This window comes from Dermacentor andersoni, chromosome 7 (genome assembly GCF_023375885.2).
Source record: "Dermacentor andersoni chromosome 7, qqDerAnde1_hic_scaffold, whole genome shotgun sequence".
In the NCBI taxonomy this organism is placed as follows: Eukaryota; Metazoa; Arthropoda; class Arachnida; order Ixodida; family Ixodidae; genus Dermacentor; species Dermacentor andersoni.
In genome coordinates this window covers 27,082,697-27,102,522 of record NC_092820.1, presented here as the reverse complement: position 1 = coordinate 27,102,522, position 19,826 = coordinate 27,082,697, and positions in this window count along the sequence as shown.

Below are 19,826 nucleotides of genomic sequence, written 5' to 3'. Positions count from 1 at the left end.
TGGAAGCTGTGAAGCAATTACTAAGAGGACTAGCAATAGGTTCGTGCTGGAATATTACAGAGTTCGACCAGCAGGGTGGTAAGCGAGGAATCTGGAAGCCCCGGACAAACTAGCTGCCTTCTCGCAGTACATATATAATTAGATAGCAGCACCAAAGAAAACAAATCGTTATGTTTGAAAATTGACCCACAGCATACAGAGGAAGGCATAGTGCACTCCGCGCACTTTGTTTTCAATCACCGTACTACGGGTCATCATACACCCAAAGCGATACTATTGCCGGAGTTAGTGGTTTCAAGCATTGTTATTAATGATGCTTTCAATCATCTAAGGCACAGTGGGGAGGAAGCTAGAAGAACAATCTCAATATAAATTAATGTCATAGAGGGTATGCACCGTCATTCGCTAGGTCAAACTGTACCTAAGTTATCGATCTCGCATGTTAAAAAAGGTGCATTTAGGTTTGGCATTCTAAAATACATCACGCAGGTAATTGCTCTGTGACACTTTTTTTAAGGCATTCGGAGGAAGCGAAGAGGCGCAAGAAACACCATTCGTGCCTAAAGCGCTACTGTGCAGCTGCATTAAAATTGATGGAGAAATAAAAACAAAATGTCTAAAACAAGTTTCTCCCATTAATAGAAAAACTCGTGCATTTTGACACTTGCCTGGGCAGCCCAAAGTGCACACTCGCGTGGTGGTCTGACGGTGCTCCTTGAGGAGAAAGCCAGTTCACATCCACATGCCCGAGAGCTGAAACAAAAGTAAGGGACAAGTAACTTGGAATAACTATTTCATTTAGTGCAAGAATATTTGACATTCACCAGCACCCAACAATAGCTGACATGTTGTAAAACTGAAATACGGCAGCTAGCTGGGCGAGTCGGTTAAACTGCATTTTAACTTACACCACGAGCTAATCAACAAGCAAGAATTTTCAATTGTGAGTCAGCACTCATGTTGATGTCTTTTCATTGTCTCTGTTGGTTCGTTCGCATTGTAAGTAAAGATGTCGGGAAATGGCAGCAAAAATTTTGTGCTTTTTTTTTTTGTCTGCAGCCATTTTACTCCTCTAGACCAATGACAGGAACGTGAGTGTTGACTGCCCATTGCACATTTGAAGCCACATTTAACAAACTCGAGAACTTCAGAAAAGCCCATTTGCTGCAACCATTTCTTTTTCATAGTTCTTTGGCTGCGTCGCAAAGATGTAATCTTGAATCTAAAAATTAAATGCCACCTTATTTGCAATTAAACTAATTTTGCTTATCAGGCTGTATATAAAGTAAGACTCGTGCACACAAACATAGACATTGATCATCAGCAAAACAAATTTCCTGCAGCCTTTTGATCAATAAATTATTTGAAGTGCCGAGTCTGAAATTTGTTCATATTTTGTGACTTGAGGGATATACTGCATGCCTGGAGAAGCTATCCAAATTTCCTGAACAAAGGTCAAGTGCTCCCAAAATGACTCAATTGATGAATCCAGGGAAAACTGGGGGAAGGCGGGAGATGGAAATTCAAGACGATGAGCAAAACGAGAACAAGGTGAAAATGGGAGCCAACATTTCAACAACTGGACTTGTCTTTTTCAAGGTGACAAAGCATACGTTGCCTTGAAAAAGACAAGTCGAATTGTCAAAACGTTGGCTCTCGCTTTCACCTTGTTCTCATTTTGCTCATTGTCTTGATTGATGAATGGGTTGAGTGAGTTCTGGCCAAAGAGCGTCAAACCCACGGTGGAATGAATTGTCAATGGTATATGATGTCAAGAATGTAACATGCCGTAAAGTGGGATGAATTAGTCTATGTATAAATGAGTAAACTATATATGTACTATAGTATTTACATACCTGCCAACCTGAAAATTTGGAAATTCATAAAACTATCACAGTGAGGGGAGTGCGGCAGCACCTTTTTTTTTTAGAGGGATTTACCTTTTGCGACAAGCTTACTCACGTTTTCACAACCGCAAGTGAAATCCATGTCTTGGAGAGTAAAGAGCGATAACTTTACTGGAGCACAATTTACTTTTGTAACTATTTTGCTGTTCCCGACTTTGCCTGCTTCCGAAACTTCCTTAGTAGGCTTGCTCAAAGCAAGTACCACTCTGGTGCCCCTTGACCATCAGCGGACTTGTTTTCTCGCACACAGATGAGTGAAACTCCATTCGAGTTTTGTTCATAGTGCTGAATATCTCACATTCAGCACTGCTGTGGGGAATGGAGAGAATACCCAGCATAACCATTGAAATTCTGTGGAACCAGAGCGATCCGTGAACACTTTGAACGCTTCCCAATTGCAACCACTACACATCGCACCGTGGCTCATTCAATATGTCGGCTGGAACCTGATATGCTTGCAAGTTGGCAAACTCGACTTCAAGTGTGTCAACTGCATTTTTTGAATCGCCACTCTGCCGGGGTAGCATCGCAGGGAACGCCATAATAAAATGATGTACGCTGTTGAATGAAGCACTTTCCAGAGCTTGTACTTGAGCAACTTCAGCCATCTTGAGATTGATGTCTTCTAGCAGGAATTTGTGGCAAATGTAATCGCATGCTGCCATTAAGTACAGACGTGCAGCAGAGAAGAACTCTCTCAATGCAGCTCAGTGTCTCAACCACAGAGTAGGTTGAGCTGCCAATGACTATGTCATCCCCTTTCTGGTCCTCTGCAGCTCCATAGTCAACTTCCAGCAATGAATGACATGCCTTGACAATACCTGGGCGCACAGATCTAGTCAGGAGGTCCTCGAAAAGGCGGCGGGAAAAGGTGAAAAGAAGCCTGTGCCTGAAGAAGGCAGTTTGCCTTCTCAAAGAGCGGTATAACATTTCGGAGAAAAAGACAGCATGCCCTGTTTAGCTCCGAAGACAAAAGAACAGGTGTTCCTCACGGGTCACGTGGCTGGCTTTCCCAGAATCCTTGGCATGAAGTTCCAGTCTTTTTGCTTAAGGTCGAAATGAGCTCCTTTCCTTTTTATCACGAGTTCATCGCTGTCGGTGCTTTTTTCCCAGGGCCTGCTGCAGTCTTGTGAAGATGTATAGCAGACTTTGGGATCAATGCAGGGTTCTTAAGGGTTTGTGAGGAAGTCTTCGAAATTTGGTATGACTCCAAAAACAAGCTCCGCTTGTTGCACTGCTTTGCTTCAGATAAAAAAAAGCTGAGTAGTGGTTTCCACTGGTCGAGCAGCCTCTTCAAACACTGTCCCAACGGCAGCCAACGTGCTGGCAAATGCTTCAACATCTTTCTGACCTCGGCGTCATGCATTTTTTTAAACTCTTTAAGTCAATCTTTCCATTTAGAGCTTTTCTCTGGGTAAAAAAAGATGTCAACCAAAGCCTCATCAACCTTTACAGGAAGACATGAAGCTCCTTTTTGGGCGGCCAAGTTGATGAGGTGGCACAGGCAACTAACCCCTATCAAACCTGGTTGAGCCTCTGAATACAGTAGAAACACTGTTTTTCTTGCCGATCATGACATTGGCATTGTCCGAACACATAACCAGCAGGTTTCTAACAGGCAAATTCAGAGACTTCATCCCGTCCAGAACCAGAATTGCAATCTTGTGACCCGTCGCTTCCTCTTGGATTGTCCCGAGGCAAAGAAGGCGGCTTTCGACTACTCGTTTCTTTAACGAAATATGCCGCAACAGTAGGGTAAAGCTGCGTATCCCTATTGTTACTTCCATCCACAACGATCAAAAATACTTGCTGCTTTAGGGCGTCCAGCAAAGGAGTCTCCGCATTTCCCAAACAATTGATGTCATCTTTGTTGTCGCACTGCGTCCGACACGGCAGCTAGTCACACAAAAGGAGAGGCCAACACTGCAGTGACTCAAGCTGACTGAAGTACAAACCCGCGCGCCTGCACAAACAAAGGCAACAGCATGGCAACAGGTTTGTGGAGGCGCTATCAGCACTATCGAGCTTTGGATATGGATTCGTGACCCCCCCAGATGACAGAAGTCCCAACAACCCTGCAGTTGATGATGATGGTACCATACATATTGCCCTCTCATGGCAGCGCAAGGTACCAGGGTGTAGTTTCACTACACCTTCACGTTTTTCTTTTTCATCAAAAATAAAATGTTTTCCGTAAAATTTCAAACAAGCTTCCGAAAATCTTAAGAGTGCTCGAAATTTGTACATTTTATGGAAAACTTGGAAGAGTTGGCAGGTATGTATTTACTAGTGACAACTGAGGCATGCCATACAATATAAGTTCCGTAGTTATCACAAGATAAAAATGTAAGAATATGCAAGTAGCACTAATGCCTCGCCTAGGCCCTCGACCGCAAGAACCAGAAAGGCCGTGCTAAAATGCTACTATTACAGCAGCAACCACTGATAAGAGGCTGTGCTATGGATCACTTGGGTGTATAACATATAGTACAGCAACATTGTTAAAAATACGAAGACTAACTTACTGTCAAAGAGCAGGTCAATGTCTAAGAACATTGTTGGATGAAGTGGGACTTGTTCACAATATAGTAAATGAAAGTGTTTTTTTCTGTGAGTGTCTAGTGCACAACATTCGAGAAACACGTGGACGACAGTTAAACATGAACAGGTACAGGTGTGTACCATGTGTGGCCAATTCTAAGAATACAAAAGATAGCCTGCATTAGCCATATTTCTGTTGTAGGCTGCCAATTTCCTAGGTTGGGCTTAATTTATTTGCAATACCTCAATACCTCAAATACCCCTGTTGGGGTGGGCGAGCATACAAATCAGCAGAAACACAATACCACTGTAGTAAGCACTGAAATGAGTTAGGAGAGACAGCAACGAAGAAAAACATTACTGCAACATTTTGCACATCCACAGGTTAAGAAATAGGAAAATGCAAAAGTAAAACACGAAAACTTATCAAATATGACGATCGACAAGTGTTGAAGGTAATGTGTACAACAAGTGACAGTAACATTTTTCTAGATATGGAACAAGGTAAGTAAAAAAAGGCAGACATCTCGCTAAACATATTAAGATATCGACAAAAACGTGTTTAGAAAGAATAGTACAAATACGAGCAGATGACGCAGTAAGGCAAGTGATTCAATGGCAGACCTAAAACGCGCAGGATCATCATGAATAATGACGCTGACTGCAAGATTATTCCGATCGATGACTGTTTGAGAAAAGAACGAATGAAGATAAGCAGTTGTAGGAGCATATGGCAGATAAACTGCTTCATAGTAGCTGATGCGGCCTGAATGACGGTATGCTGGTTTGATGAGGGTGTTGTGGGGAGGGAGCGTATGGTGGAGCTTATGATAAAGGCAAAGTCTGAATGTTTTGCGGTGCCTATCTAGTTTGGGAAGATTAGGCTTTGATTTTAATTGAGTGACATTTGTATGATATGAGTAGTCAGAAGAGATGAACATGGCTGCCCAATTTTTTACCAACTCAAGTGTTTTGCTAAGCTTGTTTATATGAGGGTCCCAGATTGCGTACGCATATTCTAACTTAGGTCTTACAAGAGATTGATAAGCTAATAACTTAACGGAGGGCAGGGAAAGTGTGATATTATGTCGCAGATAGCCAAGGATGCAGTTAGCGTTGTTTGTGATGTGTGTGACATGCGATGACCACGTGAGGTCAAGGTGATGTTAAGTCCTACATATTTTAGGGAGTTTACTGAAGAAATGACCTCAGTATTAAGAATGTACGTATTAGTTTGATATTCTTATAGTCTATGAAAATAAATTGTGGATGTTTTCAGAATATTAAGGACCATGAGCCATGTATGACACCAGATTTCAACGTTAATGACGTGGAGTTCAGTGCTTCGCTGTCCGATGTACATTGCCAATAACCCCTCAGTTTCTACCGTAGGTAATGCTTCAAATCTGCGGTGGAGATAGCTACAGAAGATGTGCCAGCTTTCATTGTAACAGAAGTGCCAATATTGTCGACAAGAACATTACCCTCGCTGAGTCTATGCCCAGGCACCCAGTATATTGTGACTTGTTGAGATGCTTAAACACAACAGGTCAGTGAATATAGGTTGGTAATTACAGCGTTTTATGTTCTTCTGGCAAGATAACAGCTTTAACAACACAGAGTCACTACATATTAGAGCCTTTTGGAGTTTCAGTCTACATGTTTCATTGCCGACAGTACTGTATAGGCCTCAGCAGTAAAGATGCTTCTTTGGGGGTAGAGCACATCTGATTCGAAGAAGGAGGGACCAAGTGCCGCATAAGACACCCCAGCATGTGACTGATGCATCCGTGTAAAATTCAGGCAACAGTACTTCAAGTTTAATTCTAGAAAGTGCATTTGAATGTGTGCATCTGGCACATGTTTTGCGACTTCGATGAAGGATGTCACACTCTACCAGCCATAGTGTTAGCAACTTTGCAGGAGTCATTAGACAATGTTCAAGTAGCGAGTACCCATTTCTTCACCAAGCTTTCTCACATATAGTGCGAAGGGCTGCTTTGCTGTAGGTCTGTTATGAAAAGCTGTGGCAGATGTGGTATCGTTTATGGCGAAATAGGAAGGACGCACGGTTTGAAATTATCTCCAGGAAATATGTCATCCTGTCGTATGATCTCTGAAGATGAAGCAATCACATGTTTGCTTCTACATCTCAGCAACCTTCGATTTCCAGATGACATTGTTCTGTTCAGCAACACTGGAGACAAGTTACAACAAGTGATTGAGGACCTTAACGGAGAGTGTAAGAGTGAGGTTGCAGATTATTATGCAGAAGACAAAGATAACCATGAATAGCTGGGTAAGGAAACAAGAATTCAAGATTGCCAGTCAGCCTCTAGAGTCTGTGAAGGAATATGTTCACCTAGGACAATTACTCACAGGGAACCCTGATCTTGAGAAGGAAATTCACAGAATAAAGATGGTTTCCAGTGCATACGGCAGACATTGTCAGCTCCTGACTGGAAGCTTAACATTATCATTGAAAAGGAAGGTGTAGAGTCAATGCATTTTACCAGTGCTGACATATGGAGCAGAGACAAAGGTATCTTCCTACTTGTGTAGAATTAAGGTGGCCATGGAATCTGTATATATTTCCCAATTTATTGATGTAAGCAGCCTGTACTCCTTGATTACGTAATGCCCATATGGCTGCCGGTATCTCTACTGAATCAAACGCCTTTTCGCAATCTATGAAAGCCATATAGAGAGGTTTATTGCACTCTGCGGATTTCTCAATTACCTGATTAATGACATGGATGTGATTCATCGTAGAGTATCCCTTCCTGAAGTCAGCCTGCTCCCTTGGTTGACCAAAGTCCAATGTTGTCCTCATTCTATTTGATATTATTTTGGTAAACATCTTGTGTAATACTGGGAGTAAGCTAATGGGCCTATACCTTTTCAATTCTTTAACATCTCCCTTTTTGTGGATTAGTATAATGTTAGCATTCCAGTTTTCTGGGACCCTTGCATTCGATAGACACTTCGTATAGAGAGCTGCCAGTTTTCCAAGCATTAAGTCCCATTTTGATTACCATCATCATCAGCCTATTTACGCCCACTGCAGGGCAAAGGCCTCTCCCATACTTCTCCAACTACCCCGGTCATGTACTAATTGTGGCCACGTTGTCCCTGCAAATGTCTTAATGTCATCCGCCTACCTAACTTTCTGCCGCCCCCTGCTACGCTTCCCTTCCCTTGGAATCCAGTCCGTAACCCTTAATGACCATCGGTTATCTTCCCTCCTCATTACATGTCCGGCCCATGCCCATTTCTTTTTCTTGATTTCAACTAGGATGTCATTTACCCGCGTTTGTTGCCTCACCCAATCTGCTCTTTTCTTATCCCTTAACGTTACACCTATCATCCTCCTTTCCATAGCTCGTTGCGCCGTCCTCAATTTAAGTAGAACCCTTTTCGCAAGCCTCCAGGTTTCTGCCCCGTACGTGAGAACTGGTAAGATACAGCTGTTATAAACTTTTCTCTTGAGGGATAATGGCAACCTGCTGTTCATGATCTGAGAATGTCTGCCAAACGCACCCCAGCCCATTCTTATTCTGATTATTTCAGTCTCATGATCCGGATCCGCCGTCACTACCTGTCCTAAGTAGATGTATTCCCTTACCACTTCCAGTGCCTTGCTGCCTATGGTTAACTGCTGTTCTGTTCCGAGACTGTTAAACATTAGGTTTCTGCAGATTAATTTTTAGACCCACCCTTCGGCTTTGCCTCTCCAGGTGAGTGAGCATGCATTGCAATTGGTCTCCCGAGTTACTAAGCAAGGCAATATCATCAGCGAATCGCAAGTTGCTAAGGTATTCTCCATCAACTTTTATCCCCAATTCTACCCACTCCAGGTCTCTGAATACCTCCTGTAAACATGCTGTGAATAGCATTGGAGAGATCGTATCTCCCTGTCTGACGCCTTTCTTTACTGGGATTTTATTGCTTTCTTTGTGGAGGACTACGGTGGCTGTGGAGCTGCAATAAATATCTTCCAGTATTTTTACATATGGCTCATCTACACCCCGATTTCGTAATGCCTTCATGACTGCTGAGGTTTCGACTGAATCAAACGCTTTTTCGTAATCAATTAAGGCTATATATAAGGGTTGGTTAAATTCCACACATTTCTCTATCACCTGATTGATAGTGTGAATATGGTCTATTGTTGAGTAGCCTTTACGGAATCCTGCCTGGTCCTTTGGTTGACAGAAGTCTAAGGTATTCCCGATTCTATTTGCGATTACCTTAGTAAATACTTTGTAGGCAACGAACAGTAAGCTGATTGGTCTATAATTTTTCAAGTCTGGCGTCCCCTTTCTTATGGATTAGGATTATGTTAGCGTTCTTCCAAGATTCCAGTACGTTCGAGGTCATGAGGCATTGTGTATATAGGGTGGCCAGTCTTTCTCGGACAGTGTTCCCACCATCCTTCAACAAATCTGCTGTTACCTGATCCTCCCCAGCTGCCTTCCCCCTTTGCATAGCTCCCAAGATGTTCTTTACCTCTTCCGGCGTTACTTGTGGGATTTCAAGTTCCTCTAGACTATTCTCTCTCACGTTATCGTCGTGGGTGTTACTGGTGCTGTATAAATCTCTATAGAACTCCTCAGCCACTTGAACTATCTCATCCATATTAGTAATGATATTGCCGGCTTTGTCTCTTAACGCATACATGTGATTCTTGCCTATTCCTAGTTTCTTCTTCACTGCTTTTAGGCTTCCTCCGTTCCTGAGAGCTTGTTCAATTCTATCCATATTATAGTTCCCTATGTCAGCTGTCTTACGCTTGTTGATTAATTTAGAAAGTTCTGCCAGTTCTATTCTAGCTGTAGGGTTAGACACTTTCATACATTGGCGTTTCATGATCAGATCTTTCGTCTCCTGCGATAGCTTACTGGTCTCCTGCCTAACGGCGTTACCACCGACTTCTATTGCGCACTCCTTAATGATGCCCATAAGATTGTCGTTCATTGCTCCAACACTAAGGTCCTCTTCCTGAGTTAAAGCCGAATACCTGTTCTGTAGCTTGATCCGGAATTCCTCTAGTTTCCCTCTTACCGCTAACTCATTGATTGGCTTCTTATGTACCAGTTTCTTCCGTTCCCTCCTCAAGTCAAGGCTGATTCGAGTTCTTACCATCCTATGGTCACTGCAGCGCACCTTGCCGAGCACGTCTACATCTTGTATGATGCCAGGGTTCGCACAGAGTATGAAGTCGATTTCATTTCTAGTCTCACCATTCGGGCTCCTCCACGTCCACTTTCGGCTAACCCGCTTGCGGAAAAAGGTATTCATTATCCGCTTATTATTCTGTTCTCCAAACTCTACTAATAACTCCCCTCTGCTATTAAATCTACTGTTAGTTCATCTTCTCCTGCCGATTTCTCCCTTTTCATGTCTTGCAAGGCCCTTCTCACCTCATCGCTAGTTATAGGAGGAGTCTCTGCAACCTGTTCATTACTGCTTTGAATGGAGGTATCGTGGCTCCTCTGGGTACTGTACAGATCAGTATAGAATTCTTCCGCTGCTTTTACTATACTTTCGGGATTGCTGATATTACCCTGCTTGTCTTTCAGTGCATACATATTTGTTTGTCCTATGCCAAGTTTCCTTCTCATTGATCTCAGGCTGCGCCCATTTCTTACGGCTTCTTCAGTCTTTCTCACGTTGTTTCGAATACCACTTATTTTCGCCTTGATCAGTTTTTACAGTGCCGCAAATTCTACCTTATCTCTCGAGTTGGACACTCATTCTTTGTCGTTTCTTTACTAGGTCCTTTGTTACTTGGGAGAGCTTACCTACTGGTTGCTTTGCCTCCCACTTCAATTGCTGCCTCTGAAACCAGTCGAGTTACGGTTTCATTCATTGCCTTTATGTCATCTTGATCTCTGTTCTAAGGCTGCATATTTGTTGGCAAGTACCAGCCTGAATTTGTCTACTTTTACCCTTACTGCTTCTAGGTTGACCTGTTTCTACTCAACCGATTTTACTCACTCTCCAAATTGAGGTGAATCCTAGCTGTCACTAATCTATGATTACTGCACTTTAGCCTACATATCACTTCTAGATCCTGCACTATACTGGCATCGGCAGAGAGTATGAAATCAATTTCATTTCTTGTTTCACGATTAGGGCCTTTCCAGGTCTATTTTCGGCTGCTACGCTTCCTGAAAAAGGTATTCATTATTCTAAGCTCATTTCTTTCTGCAAATTCTATCAACATCTCTCCGCTTGCATTCCTACAATCGATGCCATAGTTGCCAATTGCTTGTTCCCCAGTCTGCTCTTTCCCCACTTTTGCATTGAAGTTGCCCATTACTACAGTATACTGAAAGTTTATTTAACATAACGAACGTATACAATTGCAAAGTATACACTTTTGGGACCTAACAAATTTGTTACAGGGTCCCTACCGATTGTTATTCGGAAAAAAACACTTCTATGGCAGCTGTTTTTTTTATACTGCAAAATCACATAACTCTGAAATAGCTGAATAAGTAAAACAAGAAAATACAGTAGTAGGGAACATTTCACAAATGAGATACATTTTTCTAACAATTTTCTTTCTCACGTCATCGAAAACATTGGCACAGGAAAAAAAAAGTGAGGGCATGTGCAAGCATGCGCAGTGTTACACATTGTTAATAAGTGAGTTTTAATTGTTTAAGAAATGTATGCAATGTTCTTAGAGTGGTTAGGTCACTATCAAGTTTATTCCAAACTGAGGTGCCTGTGAACTGTAGTGTAGAGCGACCGTAATTAGTATTTACCTTAGGCACTTTGCATGCACTTTTCTCATTACGAATTAAACAACTTCATAAAACTGGTCTACTTCATTATCACTGTGACTGGATGTTGGAGCGTAGGCTTGTACTACCTTTAATCTATACCTCTTATTAAGTTTGATTATGACTACTGCTACCCTTTCATTAATGCTGTAGAATGTCAATGTTGCCCGCTATGTCCTTATGGATGAGGAATCCTAACCCACATTGCTTATCTGGGAGCCCTCTACAGATTTTTTTTTTTTTATTATGGGGTTTTACGTGCCAAAACCACTTTCTGATTATGAGGCACGCCGTAGTGGAGGACTCCGGAAATTTTGACCACCTGGGGTTCTTTAACATGCACCTAAATCTAAGTACACGGGTGTTTTCGCATCTCGCCCCCATCGAAATGCGGCCGCCGTGGCCGGGATTCGATCCCGCGACCTCGTGCTCAGCAGCCTAACACCATAGCCACTGAGCAACCACGGCGGGTAGCCCTCTATAGAAGAGGGCATGGCCGTTAGTCAGCACTGCATAGGCTTCGCCTGTTCTCATGTCACTAAGGCCAATAATATCCAAAACAATGTCTGATACTTCCGCAAAGAGTCCTGCTAAACTGGCCTCACTCGATAGAGTTCGGGCGTTAAAGGTTGACAGGGTCACTTTCCATTGGCGGCCTGTCCGGACCCAGAGATTCTTAGCACCCTCTGCTGCGTTACAGGTCCGACCGCCGCCTTGGTCAGCTGCTCCGCAGCTGCTGAGGACTGAGGGCCATGGTTAAGTTGTTGGAGTCATTTGGGAGGGGGTGGCCGTATACTGCACCGGGGAGGCCAATTCCTGTTCTGGTGAAGGAGTGTCTGTTGAAGCTTAGTGGGCCTTCCTAATTTGGTTGTACCTGGATTAGTATAGCCTCAATGGCTCTCGGCATCTTTTGCCGGTGTGAGGAGTCACTCCAAGCCTGCGGATGTAGTGTTTAGTATAACACTTGGCATAGTTATTTGCCTTCTAAGAAAATATGCAAAGTTGCCTGCGCTTATGCGAGCTGCTACCTAGACGGCGCAAGCATAAACTTGTGTCGCCACCTGTCGTCATCTGCAGAAATCAGCGTTTCAGGGAGGGCAGTCGCCTATTCCAGTAGCGGGCAACATGCAGCAGCCCTCCCTGAAATGCTGCTTTCTGTAGATGACGGCAGGTGGCAACACAAGTCTGCGCCAGGGCTGGCTTTTGAGACAACATTTTTCCAGTAGACGAAAACAGTTTCTTTTTGTCTTAAAAAGCAGGCGACTAATCATACCAAGTGTTATACTAAAGGAAGTCGACACAAAATATACGATCGTTATCCAAAATTTGAGCAAGAACACTGCAGCGGTCAGCACAAAATCTTTTTTTGAACACACACAGCCAAATATTCAGGACCCTGTACAGTGTGCAAAATGCAACGAGAAGGCAAAAGAGTCGGATGAGAGCACTCTGTCCCATCTTGAGCACAAATATACATTACTCCAGTATTAAGGAGGGCGCCTGTAAACAAGCCTCACAAAACGGTCATTTAGGCCGAGTGAGTACTCCGAAGGACTTGGGTTGCGGAACAGCCCTCAGAGCCTCTGCTGGTGGTAAAAAAATATGCAAATGAACGAATAAGAATTTACTTTGTGGGACCGAGCACTGATAATTATGGTGAGACAGAAACTAGAAGCTACCTGTCTTTCCACACTTGGAAAAGGTTCCGAGCCTCAAGGCGACGCTCTGGAAAGGCAGGGATCGTCGCTTTCTGACACACATTTTCATCGCTGATCGAGAAGGCTCGAGCAATGCCTCCTGTACTAAATGCCTACCGCGTCGCTAGTTTTCCCATTGGAGCGGAGGTTCCTGTAGTTGGGAGTAGTCGCGGAGAAACGGCGCTCGCTGCCGACCCTACTTCCTGTTGCGGAGGAAGTGACAATTACTAGGCTGGCGTGCGGTCAACCAATGGCTAGACAAAAGCCCGCGGATCCTGCCTCCGGGATCGCAACAGACGCCACTAAAATCTCGAAGTTTGGAGCAGCCACCGCAACTAGCACTCGCAGCCAACCCTGGTGGAGAAGGGGAAAGAGGCTGGAACCAACTCAGCTCACGTGGCAGGCATCTAGTAAAGAGGCATTGGCTCAAGCCACTGTGATAACAATATTAGAGTCTTGATCAATGCGCTATGTCTACTGGAGAATGAATGAATGTTTGATTTTTAATGGCGCAAGGGCCAAGTATGGCCAAAGAGCGCAATGTCCATGGTAATGCGTTCGCAGTATACTCAATGAGTTCTATGAAGTTGGAGTGATGTGGCTGTAAATGGGCCTTAAAAATAGTCGCTCTAAAGTACGTAAAATCTGTATCAGATTATGGCGATGGCGTATGCTCGGCGCTATGAATATTAAGATGCATTTAAAAAGAATGATATGATGTGTAAAAATATATCAGGGTATAAGATTGGCTAGAGCACTACTGCCTCCTCAGAGCTCTTGAAACACAAGGGTCGGGAGGAATGTGCTATGCAAAACAATTATCGCAGCGGCACCCTCTGGAACGAGGATGCTCTACGAGCTTAATGGGCTTATGACAGGAAGAACAACATCATTTAAGAAATTGAGGACTGCCTTGATGTTAAAAAGCGGTTCTCTGCCAAGAAACATAGCCGGGTGAAGAGGAATGCAGTGACGGTGTGCAAGAAGAAAATGTTTCTCTTCACTTCGGCTTTGCAGCACTCCAGGAGGATGTGGAGGACGGTAAGCCTCTCCTCGCATCTACCACAGCTTGGAGGGTCATTTCCAGTGAACAGAAAATTGTGGGTGCCAAATGTGTGTCCTATTCTGAGACGGCACAATAGGACATCTGTTCGGCGTGACTTTGTTACAGAGGGCCAGAATCCTAACTGAGGCTTTATTACGTAGAGCTGATTATTTGTTTCCGCGTCCCACAGGCGTTGCCAGTGGTTCCGTAGTTTCCTCCGTAAGAAGGGCTTCAGATCTGTGACAGGGACTACAGCAGTGGAATTAACAGAACGCGATGCAGCTGACGTGGCCATCTGGTCCGCCAGAGCATTACCTTCAATGCCCTTATGACCTGGCACACAGCATATAACAACATACTGGTTACCTATATACGCTTTACACAAAACGAAATAGAGTTCATTAATTACCGGATTTTTGTGGTTACAGAATGACATCAAGGCCTTCATAACACTAATGGAGTCAGTCCGTACATATAACTGATTTCTGGAATTTTGATTTCCTGATATGCTTCACAGCCGACTACAGTGCGTAGGCCTCAGCAGTAAAGATACTAGTTTCCGGATGCAGTACATCGGATTCCGAGAAGGATGGACCGACGGCTGCATAGGACACCCCGTCATGTGACTTCGATGCGTCTGTGTAGAACTCCGTGCAGGCGTGTTTGTACTGGAGTTCCCGGAAATGCATTTGGATTTCAATCTCTGGAGCGTGCCTTGTAACTTGCATGAAAGATGAATCGCATTGTATCAGCTGCCACTACCAAGGGGATAGCAGCTTGGATGGATGCATTAGGCGAAGCTCGAGGAGTGGGACATGCATTTCTTCACTAAGCACCCTTACACGTAGCAAGAAAGGCTGTCTCACGGAGGGATGATTGAGAAAGAGTAGCATATGTCATATCGTTAATGGTATTAAAGCACGGATGTTGCACGGATTAAAGCGCTGGAAGGGGCCGGGGGAGGATGGGGCAGCCTCGGCTGCGCCCACCTTCGGGGTCGATGGCCCCGTCTGCTGGGTTGGCATAGCAGCGCTAGCTGCAGCCACCGGGGGGCGGGCGGATGGCGTCACTGCCACCTCACTGGGTGTGGGTCGTACAGCTGCCGGAGACCATTGTGGCGCTGCCCCCTGACGCGCCACATCGGCAAAGGTTTTCTTGGGCAGGTAGGATACCCGCCTGCGTGCCTCCTTGAAACTTATATTTTCCTTTACTTTTATTGTTACAAGTTCCTTTTCTTTTTTCCAGGATGGGTGCAACCACGAGTACGCGGCGTGCTCCCCATCCCAGTTTACACAGTGGAGAGCGTTCTTACAAGCTTCAGTGGCGTGTTCATGGGCACTACATTTCGCACATGTTTGGTGGACCCGGCAGCTCTGCGAACTGTGGCCTAAACGCTGGCATTTGAAACAAATTAGGGGATTTGGCGCATATGGTCTGACACGGAGGTTGATGTACCCGGCCTCTACAGACTCGGGCAGAATACTTGAACCGAATGTGAGTATTAGGTGCTTGGTCGCAATTTCTTTACCATCCTGCCTCAGCTTAATTCTTCTGACATTGACAACAATCTGCTCACTGAAGCCCTCCAAGAGCTCAGCCTCTGTCAGCTGGAGCAAATCATCATCCGAGACAACGCCGCGGGTGGTGTTCAGAGTGCGGTGTGGAGTTACTGTCAATGGAACATCCCCAAATGACACTAGACTGGGCAACTTTTCGTATTGTTTCTGATCATGCAGCTTTAACAGGAGATCACCACTTGCCAGCCTTGATACCTTGTAGCCTGGACCAAGGACATCAGTTAAGGACTTGGAAACTAGAAAAGGGGAAATGTTTCGTACTTGTTTATCGGATTTTTCTAAGTGGATCACATAGTACCGTGGGAAGTTTGGCCTTTGACGTCCAAGGAACTGGAAAACATCTTTGGTGCACCCTCTTTTCTTAGGGCGATAGGGAAGGTGAGGAAAGGAACTAGCCACACAATAACGTAATTTTTGGCAATAACGCCAGCCACCCACCGTGGAGCCCTACAAGGGGACGCTACAGGGACTGTAAAAACAGATCCTGCAAATGCCAGCTGTACGTTATCACTATGACCAAATATGAGATAACCTAGGTTGGCTGTTCACACAAGGTTAACCCTTGCTGCCTGGAAAAAAGTGGAAGTAATCGGAAGCTAGGAGAAGATAGGAAAGATGAAAAGTAAGTGAAAGACGTAGGCTGGAGGGAGGGAGAGACAGGAAAAGGCAACTACCTATTTCCCCAGGGTGGGTCAGTCCGGGGGTGCTGTCTACGTGAAGCCGAGGTCAAAGGGGTGTGTTGCCGCCGCCGAGGGGCCGTAAAGGTCCAAACAGCGGGCATTGGCTCAACCCCCAGGATCCCCTTTTCCCTGGACACAGCTAAGCCGCGCACGGTTAGACGCGGGAGGATCCAACCCTCATGTGCTCGGGTACCTGGTGTCGCAACACACCAAACGCCTGCTGACGCAGACGCCCCTGCAGGGGTGTCTGCTGGAGAGAAAGCCCACAAAAAGTATTTTGCAAATTGGCAGTTAAAGGCACAGTAAAGGCCAATACTAAGTCGACGTGTACTGTTTAAATGCCGTTCCAGAAACCTCGCAACGCTCGTTTTGTGCCAAGAAAGGCCTTAGTTTACGAGAAAATTGCACCTGAAGGGTACGAATACCTTTCTTGAAATTCACATCTCCCGCCACCAAACCGCGGGAGCGGTGACGTTGCATACACCCTTTGCTGCCGTCGGTGAGTGAAACGGCGTCCGACAGACGGTGGTACCGAGACAAGACAGACCCAGTGCATAGAAATAGCTAAGGCGGAAAATAGACCTCTGTATTTAGCCTTCCTGGACATAAGTGGTGCATACGACAACGTGAACAAGGAACTCCTGTGGAACATCTTAAAAGCTGAAGGTATCGGTCATGAGGTAATTGATTTTCTACAGGAACAATATCGAGAAAATAATGTTGAAATAACATGGGAAGGAATTAAGAGTACGACAACTGTCGAGGTTCACAAAGGATTAAGGCAAGGTTGTCCGCTATCACCGCTGCTGTTCATGCTTTATATGATAAGCATGGAAAGAAGGTTACAACGAAGCAATCTAGGGCATAATCTGTCGTACAGATTAGGCGAAAAGGTTGTTGAGCAATTACTACCGGGTTTAATGTATGCGGACGATATTGTACTGTTAGCAGATAGCCAGAAGGATTTGCAAACTCTGGTTAATTACTGTGGGGACGAAGGAGACAGTTTAGGTTTCAGTTTTAGTGCAGCTAAGTCCAGTGCGATGTTTTTCAATGATACAACTGATCAGGAGCTTACAATACAAGGCCATGAAATACCCCGAGTGGCCGAATACAAATTTCTCGGGGTATGGATAAACAAAGGGCAGATGTACACGGAAAAGCACGAACAGTCTCTCATAGCAAAAGGGCGAAGAGATGCCGGGATAATGAAACATAAGGCATTGTGGGGGTACAACAGGTATGAGGTACTGAGAGGTATTTGGAAGGGGGTAATGGTGCCGGGGCTTACTTTCGGGAATGCGGTCTTGTGTTTAAGGGCAGAGTTTCAGTCAAGACTAGAAGTAAATCAGAGAGCTGTGGGAAGGTTAGCACTAGGTGCCCACGGGAAAACCACGAACGAAGCAGTACAGGGAGATATGGGTTGGGCATCGTTCGAAGCACAGGAAGCTCAGAGTAAAATCCTATACGAAAAACGTCTGAGGAATTTGGACAATAACAGGTGGGCAGCTAAGGTGTTTAAATACCTATACAGAAAGAGCGTTGACTCACAATGGCGGAAAAGAACTAGGAAGCTAACCAATAAGTATGCCAGACACGAGGACGAAGAAAGACAGAGCATTAAACGACAGGTTAAAAAGCACGGAAGGTAAAAATTGGATAAATTCAATCGAAAAGAAGCATAGTGTGGAACTATATCGATACTGGAAACAGCAGATCAGGAAGGAAGCGTTTTATGATAACTCAAGAGGCAGTGCCCTACTCTTTGAAGCTAGATCAGGATGTCTTAGAACGCGGAGCTATAAAAAGAAATTTAATGAAGAAGACACATGTACTGTGTGTGGTAAATATGTAGAAACAATGGAACACCTCATACTAAAATGTGATGGTATCAAGCCCGATGTCGATGCGGCCACAGTCACCCTTCCTGAGGCCCTAGGGTTCAGACATAATAATAGTCAGGTAAATAAATATGCGGTGGAAATTAGCAAAAGGCGATTGGAGGATTGGTGGCTCAAAAGCAGAGAGGTGACATAAGTTTAAAAAGGTAGGAAGACGTACTTAAAGAAAATCGAGAAATTCAATAACATACAACACAGATAAAAATAAAAATAAAAGGCAAAATAAAAATATGAGCCTGGTGGCAACTGCCATCGCCCCGTTTCAAAACGGACGCTCCTACCTTCCATCCATCCATCCAGATAAAGTCAGAGCGGCGGATTGTCCGCCGCTGCTGCTTTTTGGCCAAGTGGCGTCGACCGTACGGGCATCTCGCTACATCACATGCAAGGTGAATTCTCTGCTACTTGCAGTTTGTGCGAGTTTCGCGAGCCAGCAGAAGCAGCGCAGCACTACGCGATAACTACTGAAACGCGAAAGCGTGGGCGGCGCACAGCCGAGAGAGAACGAAACCTTTCGACCGCCCGCGTCGTTGTCTAAGTTCTTTTGTCTAAACATGAAATAGAATTAGACAAGTAGCATTTTAGTTCGTTTTGTAATACAACAGGAGGATGTTTTGTGCAATGGAGTAATTGACTACTAGTGAGAATTTAACTGAGGAGTGCTTTCGTCATGTGGCAAGTGCTTGAATGACCCGGGGGAGTCTAATCATGTCGTTCATTTACCTCAATTTCTCCATTATTAAGGCTTTGTTCGCGTTACTATGGACGCCTTAGCGATTCTCGAGCACTAATCTATCACTTAGCTTGACTTCGTACTTGCCTTTAGTGTCCCTCTAACATCGCGGGAGCTGCCGACAGAAAGGCGCAACGAAGCAGCACGTGACATCACGCGCACATTTCACATGTTACGTAGCCAACATTTTACATGGCGGAAAAGCAAATCGAAGTACAGACTTCCACGGCATTGTCAGTCTGCGCAGGTTGAGCGCTGCTCATTATAAAGCGAACCCATGTGACTATGGCACTTCGTTCAGAAACAAAAGTCAAGAGCTCGAGAACGCTATTGTACGGTGAAGTCACAGGATATATAGGCGTCTTACATGCGGTAGAAGTCAAGCAGCAACCAATGTCCAGTTCCAGGGCTCGAAGGGGTCCGCAAAAGTTATCTTGCACGCGCGAAGCGCACGCTCACACACATCCCTTTTACGTTCAACTCCCGCGCACTTTGCACAAAGCGCGCAGCTCATTTGAACATCGCCCCCGAGGGCTCCGCGGTCGCTGCGCATGCGTTAGCTGAGAGAAGGTTAGAAAGCTCGATCACGCGCGCACGGGCTTGCTCCGGCCGTTCCATTCGGACGGAGAGGGCGTAATTGCGGAGTGGCGCGGCCGCTCTTTTCGCCGCACCGCGGCGCGCGTGCCCGACCCCTCGCCTCCCCTGCTATGGCTTCGCAAGAGGCGATTTGCGGCGCCTTGGACGTATTGCGTGGCGGAAGAGTGGCGGAAAACCGCGATGAATACAAATTTACACAAGAACACCAATGACTCCTGCGGCTAGGTATTTATTTTCTTACTAAGCTCCTGACGCTGCGGCCCATGTTGCCCGAAGCGGGCACTCATGATGCCATGCGAAACGAGTGCTCCCCGGAAAACAATCATATCTGCGGGTTTTGGGCGCAGCTGGCCA